The following is an 11,061-nucleotide window of genomic DNA, read 5'->3' as shown; positions in this document are numbered from 1 at the left end:
ATCCATATAGTCGGGCCATAGGTGAGAGTTGACCACCTAGGGATTACCGTGAGGACTCCACAAAATAAAAAAAAAGGGGATTCATATAGTCGGGCCATAGCTGATAGTTGACCAGCTAGGGGTTACCGTGAGGTAGCCACAATTAAAAGAAAGGATTCATATAGTCGGGCCATTGCTGAAAGTTGATCAGCTAGGGGTTACCGTGAGGTCTCCATAATTAAAAGAAAGGATTCATATAGGCGGGCCATAGCTGATAGTTGATCAGCTAGGGGTTACCGTGAGGAATCCATAATTAAAAGAAAGGATTCATATAGTCGGGCCATAGCTGAAAGTTGATCAGCTAGGGCTTACCGTGAGGAATCCATAATTAAAAGAAAGGATTCATATAGTCGGGCCATAGCTGATAGTTGATCAGCTAGGGGTTACCGTGAGGAATCCATAATTAAAAGAAAAGGTCCATATATTCGGGCAATAGTTGATTTGGCAATCAATTAGGTGTTACCGTGAGGACCCATAAAAAATAAATAAAAATAAGATTCATATAGTCGGGCAATAGATTGATCAGCTAGGTGTTACCGTGAAGAGTCTAATGTGATATTGTATGTTCAAGTTGTGTTAGCAAATCTGGGCCTAGCGGGAATGGCATTCCATTGGAGGCATCAGCAATAAGTCTGAGCTGGACATTTCGAGATTAATGGTAGAAGGTATTAAACCTGAAACTCTCCAAATCAATGTGAGTGATTGAACGTTCCACGAGACCGATTGCTACTAATTATTGTTATGCTAAATTGAGGCTGTGTTGAAAGTGACCGCCGAGTCAAAATGTTTAGGCCATTGTGAAGCTACCGCGCTGAAAGTTGACTTGATTTTTTTCCCTCTTGTGCTGGTGGTTTTGCCTTAAGGACTAGAAATCATTTGATAATTATTCTAGAAGCGCTAGGATATACTAATATATTGTCCCAAAAGGACACGTTTGAAATACTTTGGGAAAGTATTTAATTAATTAGTTGAATATGTGATAATAATATTTTTTTAGAAAAATGAGTCCTAGAATTAATTAAATAATTATTCTAGAAACGCTTGAATTTACTAACATATTGTTCCAAAAGGATATTGCCGAAATACTTTGGCAAAGTATTTAATTAATCGAAAAAGTGAAAAACAATAATATCTTTTGGGAAAAAGTTCCTAAAATCTTTATTCCAATTATTTTAGGAGCGTTTGAATATACTAATATATTGTTCCAAAAGGATATAGCTGAAATATTGTTGGGAAAAAAAGAAAAAAAAAAAAATAGTATAGACCCAGACATAGCTTAACGACAAAATGGCCACGACCACCGTCCCCAAACACAAATTCAATGAATACTTAGATCAGAGAATAAAAGACAGAGCAGGGGGGAAAATTCAGTATAAAACAATAAAAAAGGTGTGGGAAGAAGTGAGGCTAAAATGGACATAGGCAGGTTACCTTAGTGGAGCTGCCCCATCAAAAGGGCAACTCCTCACTATGGAGAAAGAATTAGAGGAAGCAGTGAAGGAAGGGATAGAGAGTGAAGTTGAAAGGAATAAGAACCACTTATTCAAAAAGGAAGGTACAAAACATATGGAGAAAGCAGAGGCAGAACTAAAATTAGGCACGTGGGCGATTGAAGAAATCAGAAGGGCACTCCCATACAGAAAACCTGACATGATGGGGGTGGTCACTGGAGCCCCAACTGACACCAAAGAGGGCATGTCCAACAATAATGACGCCCCACCTACCACCACAGCCGCCCCATCGGCCCCAACCCATCTATACCCAGAACTGCCACAGGGAGAGAAAATAACACCACCTCCCTATTTTCAAAATCCATTTACCCACCTCCCTCAAAACCCTTTTCTGACCCCTGCGGTGGTACAGGCACCGGTGTTTGTGGTGCATGAAGGACACCTAAAAGGTAGCATGACTTTGGGGATCCAAGAAGGGCAACTCGTGTGTGAAGAGAGGCCTGATCATCGAGAAAGGGAGGAAAGGGATAGAGCGTACACACAGGGACGTGGGGGGGGTTCGAACCCCGCCTCACTACAGGGACACGGTGGGTCTCTACCAACCTACCCACAAGGACGGGGTGGTGGGTCTCAACCAGGCCCTTTGAAGAGAGAAGACAGAGAGCTGATTCAGTTTTCTTCCACTCCAAACCCAGACTGGTTTAGAAGCAGAACACGGGGGGATAGTCAAATAGTCACTGAAGGGTCATGGTCGCCACCAGGACAATGCTCCTCTGGGGCCTCATTAAGAGGAAACCACAGCAAGGACGATGAAGGTGAGAACAGATTAGGACAAGATGAAGAGGAGGTGGAGCGAGACATCAGGGACTCAGTGGCACTGGCCAAATCTATGTTAGAAGATGCTGAACGTGGAGGGGGCTCATACCATATAGAAGGGGTAATGTTGGGGAAGGTGACGGATTTGGTCGAACCTATCAGACAGTCCGTACGTCTCAGGGAACAGAACAGCAGGGGTGTCTCGTCCAGGGCAGACTGGGATCCCCAACATGGTGGACGGGGAGGGTCGGAGATGCAGATGCCGTTGAGGCCCACTCCGGACGGAGGGCATGAAGAATACCAACCCTGGAAAATGACAGACCTTACCACTTTGATGGAACAATTACCCAGCCTGCATGGGGGTGCCTCTGCATGGCTCCTTCAACTGCAAACACTGACGTCAGGTCTACGGCTCTGTCTAGGTGACATGAGGGCCCTTCTGGCTAGAGCAACAGACCATACCACCATGAGTGCTCTGATAAGAGATACAGATCTTGCCACAGCCCCGGCTGCACTGGCCCAGGAAGACTTCCGAGCACAATTGTGGGCAGTGTTGAGAAGGGCATATCCCACAGAACGAAACCATGCAACCCTTTCATCATTCACCATCAATCCAGGGGAACAACCGGCAGCCTACCTCGACAGAGCGAAGACCACATGGAGAACTGTTCATGAAGAACCATATGACCATACTGGCACCACGGTCAGCATGTGGAAGGAGATGGTGGTGAGCGGTGCTCCAAATGAGGTCCGAACTAAACTTAGGGCCACGGTGGGGTTAATGGCACTTCCCCAGGCTCAGTTCAACTCCCATGTGCATCACCACATCACCCAATACAATAAGGATAAGGGAGGGGCTGAAACACAAGTCCAGTCCCTACAGGTACAACTTTTGAAACTACAATTGAAAGAGGCCCAGAAAGGAGATAAACCGAAGAAACAAATGGTGGCTGAAGATCAACCAGACATCTCACAAATCATTGAAAAAACGGTTTCACAAATGATACAGCAACAACAACCACCCATGGCACCACAGGGACCTCCCATGCCAGCACCCGGGATGGAACAACCTGTCCCGATGGTAGCCCAACCATACTATTACACACCACAACCAGGCTATCCGTCTACATGGGGACAACAACCAAGGAACACTGGACCCTGGGGGAACTGTTACAATTGTAAGCAGACAGGACATATGGCTCGTCAGTGTCCATACCCAGTGACAGCGGCCCAAAACCAGTGGATGGCGAATAGGGGACGAGGATACGCCCCGAGACCGAGGGGAGGAGTCCGACCAATGATGTACCAACCACGTGCGGCCCTTCAACCCGCATACAACCACCCGAATCCAGACCCAAATCAGCAGCCACCTCCTCCCTTCCAGGGCATGTCAGACGAATATGCCCCATGGCCCTGAAGCTGCCCACCACCACCGGACGGGAAGGGGGGCCAGCACTTCCCCTTACACACAGAACCAACAATCCTGTGTGAGGTGGAAGGAGTGACCCACCAATTTCTTGTAGATTCAGGGTGTACATACTCTGCTATAAGATCCCGTCAACCACTCTCTTCGGAATCAATACAGGTGGTGGGGGTATCAGGAACACCCGAAGCACAACATAAAACCGTTCCGTTGCTCTTCTCCTGGGGCCCATCCAATCTAAAGCATCAGTTCCTATACTGTCCCAATTGCCCAATCAACCTCCTTGGGAGAGACCTGTTGTGTAAACTGAAATGTTCAATTTACCTTACTGAAAGGGGCGTGGAGGTCTCCATTGATCCCATTCCCTCAACACCGGTTCACCCTGTTAGGGTGCTGATGTTACCCATCATCCCAACCCCTGGGTTGTCAGCAACACAAGAAATCTATTGGCTAAAATGCATGGAGACAGGTCCTGGGACTCCAGAGGTCCAGTTTAAGTTCAATCAACTGAAGCCACAGATCTATGCATTACACCCATACAAAACCCCGCAAGCTGGAATCCACTGTACACTGAATGTGACAGAAAATGACGTGAACACATACACCGATGACTGGGATGAGAACATGATGCACCTAACGCCATCCATCAGGTGTTGCACCATTGTGTGTGGACAAGAAGGAGTAGCAGCACCAGTCATCTTACCACCTCATCTGAAATCCTGGTACCTACTAGGGGAGGAGTCGGCTCCCCATGTTACACTGGCGGTGGGAAACGGTTTCGAAGCAAGAAGCCTGGGCCCTATGATCAGACGAGCATCTAAACTTCAGTGGGAACCCACCCAGACACCGGGGATACAAAAGGCCACCACTGAAAACATGTGGAGGTTCATGACTATTGACACTGAAGAACACTGTCTTCCGGAACGACTTACCCTGCCAAGACACCATGGTAAGCCATACACTGACCACCCATCTACCAAAGCATTGATCTCCACCATAGATGAAAGTATATGGACTCACACCCCTTTTGATGTGGGCCAACTACAGGTGGAACCAGTCACCATCACCCTACTAAATCCAGATCAAATACCTATCTACCGAACTCAATACCGTTTGAAACCCGAACAGACCATGGGGATAAAACCGACCATTGATGGGTTACTGAGAGCACAGGTTATCTATCGAACTGTATCTCCATGGAACACACCGATCCTACCAGTGCTGAAAGCTGGAGGAGAAACATACCGGATGGTTCAAGACTTCCGAGCAGTAAATGACGTTACTGCACCGATAGACCTACCTGTCCCTGACCCTCACATTACTCTGAGCAATCTGTCACCAAAACACCAATACTTCACGGTGGTGGATCTGGCTAATGCTTTCTTTAGCATCCCACTTGATGAAGCCTCTCAGCCACTCTTTGCTTTCACATATGAACATCAACAGTACACTTATTTTGTTCTTCCACAGGGTTATAGGTGTTCACCCGGAATATTCAATCACATCCTTAAGACACACCTGGCAGAGCTGAAAATCCCAGAAGGTGTGATACTGATCCAATATGTAGACGACCTTCTGCTGGGGGCTCCCACTTCTGATCTCTGTCTACAGATGACAAAAACGTTACTGGACTTCCTTGCTGTCAAAGGATACAAGGTCAAAATGAGCAAAGTCCAGTCCTGTCGCAGAACTGTCCTTTTCCTTGGCAGAGAAATCTCGGGAGAAGGACCAGGACTCTCTAAAACCCACAGAGACTCGATACTTCATCACCCACGCCCCATCACTGTGTCGGGAATGTTGTCTTTTCTTGGCTTGACAGGGTACAGCCGAACACACATCCCAGACTACACTGCCAGAACGGAGCCTCTGAGAGAAATAGTGCGAGAGGCGGGACCTAGGAACCTACACTCATCATTGACCTGGACTACTGAAGCATCAAAGGCTTTTGCACTCTTGAAAACAGATCTCTCAGTGGCAGCAGCCTTAACAGCACCTGACTACAAAAACAAGTTCCATCTGGATGTTTCTGAAAAAGAAGGATTTACATCATCCATCCTTTTCCAGAAACAAGAGGGGGAGAGAAGAGTGTTGATGTATCACTCCTCCAAACTGGACCACATTGAAGTGGGACAAACCACATGCTCCAGGTATGTGGCTGCAGTGGCAAAAGCTATTGAAAAAACAGCCCACCTGGTAATGTGCCATCCATTGGAAATCCACACCCACCATGGGGTTGCAGCATATCTGATGAGCAAAGAATTCACGTTCAGCGCTGAAAGAAAAACAAAAATCCAGAATAAATGCACACAATCACACATCACTTTTGTCAACACTGACAAAAACATGGCAGACGCACTCAATGCTGAAGAAGGTCTACCCCACTCCTGTGCAGAAAGAGCTGCACAAGAACTGAAACTGAGACCTGACCTGGGGAACGAACCACTCACTAACCCGGACCTATGGTTATACACAGATGGATGCTGCTATAGAGGAGAGGAAGGGAACATAGCAGCATACGCAGTGGTACAACAGTTTCCAGACGGGTCACACGTGACCTTGGAATCTGCCATCATCCCACAACCTGCATCGGCCCAACTGGCAGAAATCATAGGTTTAACACAAGCTTTGGAAAAGGCTGAAGGAAAGACTGTAAACATCTACACCGACTCAGCGTATGCTCATGGAGCAGTCCACACTGATGGACCACAATGGGTTAGACGCAACTTCACCACCACAGGAAACCTTCCAATCAAACACAAGGCACAGATGGAAAAACTGATTAAATCGGTCTCACTACCTGAGAAGGTGGCCATCATGAAGTGTAAAGGACACCAACAACTGAAAAACAGAGTCAGCGAGGGAAATGATGCAGCTGATAAAGCAGCCAAGAAAGCTGGCGGATACACCCCGAGACAAATGGTACTACAGATCCAACCAGCTCGGACTGAGCTCACAAAGCAACACATAAAAGAACTCCAGTTCACAGCAGGACCCTATGAACACTCAGTATGGGGACAGAAAGGGGCCACCAAGGGACCTGATGAACTGTGGAGATGCCATGATGGCAGACTAGTGGCCCCAGCAAACCTACAGTGGGGAGAACAAGTATTTGATACACTGCCGATTTTGCAGGTTTTCCTACTTACAAAGCATGTAGAGGTCTGTAATTTTTTATCATAGGTACACTTCAACTGTGAGAGACGGAATCTAAAACAAAAATCCTGAAAATCACATTGTATGATTTTTAAGTAATTAATTTGCATTTTATTGCATGACATAAGTATTTGATACATCAGAAAAGCAGAACTTAATATTTGGTACAGAAACCTTTGTTTGCAATTACAGAGATCATACGTTTCCTGTAGTTCTTGACTAGGTTTGCACACACTGCAGCAGGGATTTTGGCCCACTCCTCCCTACAGATCTTCTCCAGATCCTTCAGGTTTCGGGGCTGTCGCTGGGCAATACGGACTTTCAGCTCCCTCCAAAGATTTTCTATTGGGTTCAGGTCTGGAGACTGGCTAGGCCACTCCAGGACCTTGAGATGCTTCTTACGGAGCCACTCCTTAGTTGCCATGGCTGTGTGCTTCGTGTCGTTGTCATGCTGGAAGACCCAGCCACGACCCATCTTCAATGCTCTTACTGAGGGAAGGAGGTTGTTGGCCAAGATCTCGCGATACATGGCCCCATCCATCCTCCCCTCAATACGGTGCAGTCGTCCTGTCCCCTTTGCAGAAAAGCATCCCCAAAGAATGATGTTTCCACCTCCATGCTTCACGGTTGGGATGGTGTTCTTGGGGTTGTACTCATACTTCTTCTTCCTCCAAACACGGCGAGTGGAGTTAGACCAAAAAGCTCTATTTTTGTCTCATCAGACCACATGACCTTCTCCCATTCCTCCTCTGGATCATCCAGATGGTCATTGGCAAACTTCAGACAGGCCTGGACATGCACTGGCTTAAGCAGGGGGACCTTGCGTGCGCTGCAGGATTTTAATCCATGACGGCGTAGTGTGTTACTAATGGTTTTCTTTGAGACTGTGGTCCCAGCTCTCTTCAGGTCATTGACCAGGTCCTGCCGTGTAGTTCTGGGCTGATCCCTCACCTTCCTCATGATCATTGATGCCCCACGAGGTGAAATCTTGCATGGAGCCCCAGACCGAGGGTGATTGACCGTCATCTTGAACTTCTTCCATTTTCTAATAATTGCGCCAACAGTTGTTTCCTTCTCACCAAGCTGCTTGCCTATTGTCCTGTAGCCCATCCCAGCCTTGTGCAGGTCTACAATTTTATCCCTGATGTCCTTACACAGCTCTCTGGTCTTGGCCATTGTGGAGAGGTTGGAATCTGTTTGATTGAGTGTGTGGACAGGTGTCTTTTATACAGGTAACGAGTTCAAACAGGTGCAGTTAATACAGGTAATGAGTGGAGAACAGGAGGGCTTCTTAAAGAAAAACTAACAGGTCTGTGAGAGCCGGAATTCTTACTGGTTGGTAGGTGATCAAATACTTATGTCATGCAATAAAATGCAAATTAATTATTTAAAAATCATACAATGTGATTTTCTGGATTTTTGTTTTAGATTCCGTCTCTCACAGTTGAAGTGTACCTATGATAAAAATGACAGACCTCTACATGCTTTGTAAGTAGGAAAACCTGCAAAATCGGCAGTGTATCAAATACTTGTTCTCCCCACTGTATGTCCAGAACTAATACGAGAAGCTCATGGGCCCACACACGAAGGCAAACTAAAGACTTTACAGAAGGTGTCCCACATCTGGTGGCACCCACACATGAAAGACATGACAGATTTATTTTGTGATGAATGCGGCATTTGTGGTAGCCACAATCCAAAGAAACCATATCAAACGCCCATGGGTTCATACCCAGTCCCTAACGCTTGTTTTCAGGACATCAGCATAGATTACACTGACATGGGGCTAGACAATGTGACAAATGGGAAAAGGTACCTTTTGGTAATGGTAGACAGGTTTTCCAAATGGGTCGAGGCAATACCAACAGCAAGGGAGGATGCAAAATCGGTCATTAAGTGGCTGCAAACCGAACTCATACCAAGGTATGGGGTCCCCAGGCAAATCCGATCCGACAACGAGTCCCACTTCAGTAACCAACACCTAAGACAGGTGGAGGAAAGATTTGGTATTGTGCACAAGTTTGGGTCAGTGTAGAAGCCCCAATCGCAGGGCCTCGTGGAACGCTCAAATCAGACCCTTAAGGCTAAGATAGCTAAGGTATGTGCAGGTTCGAAGTTGACGTGGGTCGAGGCCCTGCCCCTGGCATTGATGGCCATGAGAGCCTCGCCAGGTGCAGGCACCCATCTCTCTCCTCATGAGATAATGACGGGTAGAGTCATGCCTGGTCCACCAAGGGAGGGAGGTCATATGCCCGCCCTTGATGTACAACAAATTGTAATGTCTGAATATGTGAGAAAACTGACGGAACTTTCTGCAGCTCTCTCCAAACAGATTCACAAGGTCCAAGAGGGGGAGCTGACGGGAGATCCGGCACCACTGAAGGTAAAAGTTGGTGACTGGTGAGGGTGAAAGTCCACAAGAGAAAGTGGCTAGAACCCAGGTGGACTGGACCGTACGAAGTGAAGGAGGTTACTTCACACTCAGTCCAGGTCAAAGGTAAATCGGGCGCACCTTGGCATCACCTTACACATTGCACACCAGCCCCAACGCCTTCCAGAACTCTGACTGAAGTCAGGGCCGATTTGGCTAATCTCAATTCGACTCCAACCAAACAAACCTTAGTTGGTGAAAATGGGACGCCAGCCCCAGTTTCCACGAACTAAGGCTACTCGCCTAGGACCGGGATATCTCAATCCCTGGGAGAAACTGGGAATTTCAGGTCCCTTGTTTGTTATTTTGATTATCATTACTGGAGTGTCCCTAGGAACTTTCACATGGCTTATACAACAGCTCACACATCCACCCCTCTCACATCTTACAACTACTAATGTCACGTCCAACATTACCCTCGATCTCACCAGTCCCGCCATACACAAACGTAGCACTACAACCACAGACCAACCCTGCACTCCAACAGAGGTCAGAAGCACCACCTTATGTGTACCCGCTAATGTGACCACCACCATTACACTGTCTTGGGGGTTATTGGGAAAAGCTAGGAATGGCCTGGGAGGGCATGCTCTGGAGTACACCAGATTTAACTGGTATATGACAAGAGGGGGGTTTCAGGAGTGGTCATGGAAGAGCCTGGTCGCTGAGACTGGTCCTGACTGGTCCAGTTATTCATTAGGGCAAGCAGTTCTTATCTGGCGACAAAGATTGTCACTGACTAGGACTGGATTGCATAATTGGGGTCTATCACTAATTATCCGACCAGGTACTGGGACGGGTTGTCAGGATTTTATACTAGCACCACATGTAGATTCTAGCGAGGATCTACTCTACTGGCCAGTAAAAATCTGCATTACACAGCAGGCTCAGCCCTCTGCTATACTGACCGATTTACTGTTTTAACATCTAAGGGGAAGGGTGATTGGGGTCCTATTAATATGGTCACCACTCCTACCACCCCTGATGATACCATTCTTACTGCCACCGGAATCTCAGGTTTCTATAACAACTGGCTCCTATTGACCGAACAAGCAGCTAACATGACCCTGCAAAGCTGCGTCGTTTGCATGGGAGCTAGGCCATTGCTCCGCATAGTCCCAGCCGCTATTAGCAGAGACTGTCTAATGCCCCTTATGGACAAAGACAACCCACCTGAGAAGTGTTCACAGTGGGACGCTGTGTATCCGGTAGTCACCACGGTGGTCAAGAAACCGATATTTTCCTCCAGTGTGGCTAGAGCTAACTTCACATGCATAACCATGACAGGTGGAGGGACATTGTTGGGTAAGCTCCCTGATAGTTGGTGCTTGTACACTCACATGCTCACGGCAATCTTTAAACCAGTGTCTAGAGCTGATGTGTGGTGGTGGTGTGGGGGAACTAGTCTGTTGGACAGACTTCCCCACAATGCCACTGGTACCTGTGCACTTGTAACTCTTCTGTTGCCCATCTCTGTTTACCCCATAGGCGTCCAAGATCTGCTCACCCGTATACAAGCTCTGGGTCCTGAATATTGGCCTTACAGGACCAAGCGCACGGTGGGCCCTTCTGCTGGGGACCCAACTTACATTGATGCAATTGGAGTCCCCAGGGGGGTACCAGATGAGTATAAACTGGTTGACCAAGTAGCCGCGGGTTTTGAATCATCATTTTGCTGGTGGTGTACAGTTAATAAAAATGTGGACAGAATTAATTACATTCATTTTAATGTCCAGAAACTGGGCAAT

This window comes from Salvelinus alpinus, chromosome 9 (genome assembly GCF_045679555.1).
Source record: "Salvelinus alpinus chromosome 9, SLU_Salpinus.1, whole genome shotgun sequence".
NCBI classification, from domain to species: Eukaryota; Metazoa; Chordata; class Actinopteri; order Salmoniformes; family Salmonidae; genus Salvelinus; species Salvelinus alpinus.
Note: the sequence above shows the minus strand (reverse complement) of the source record.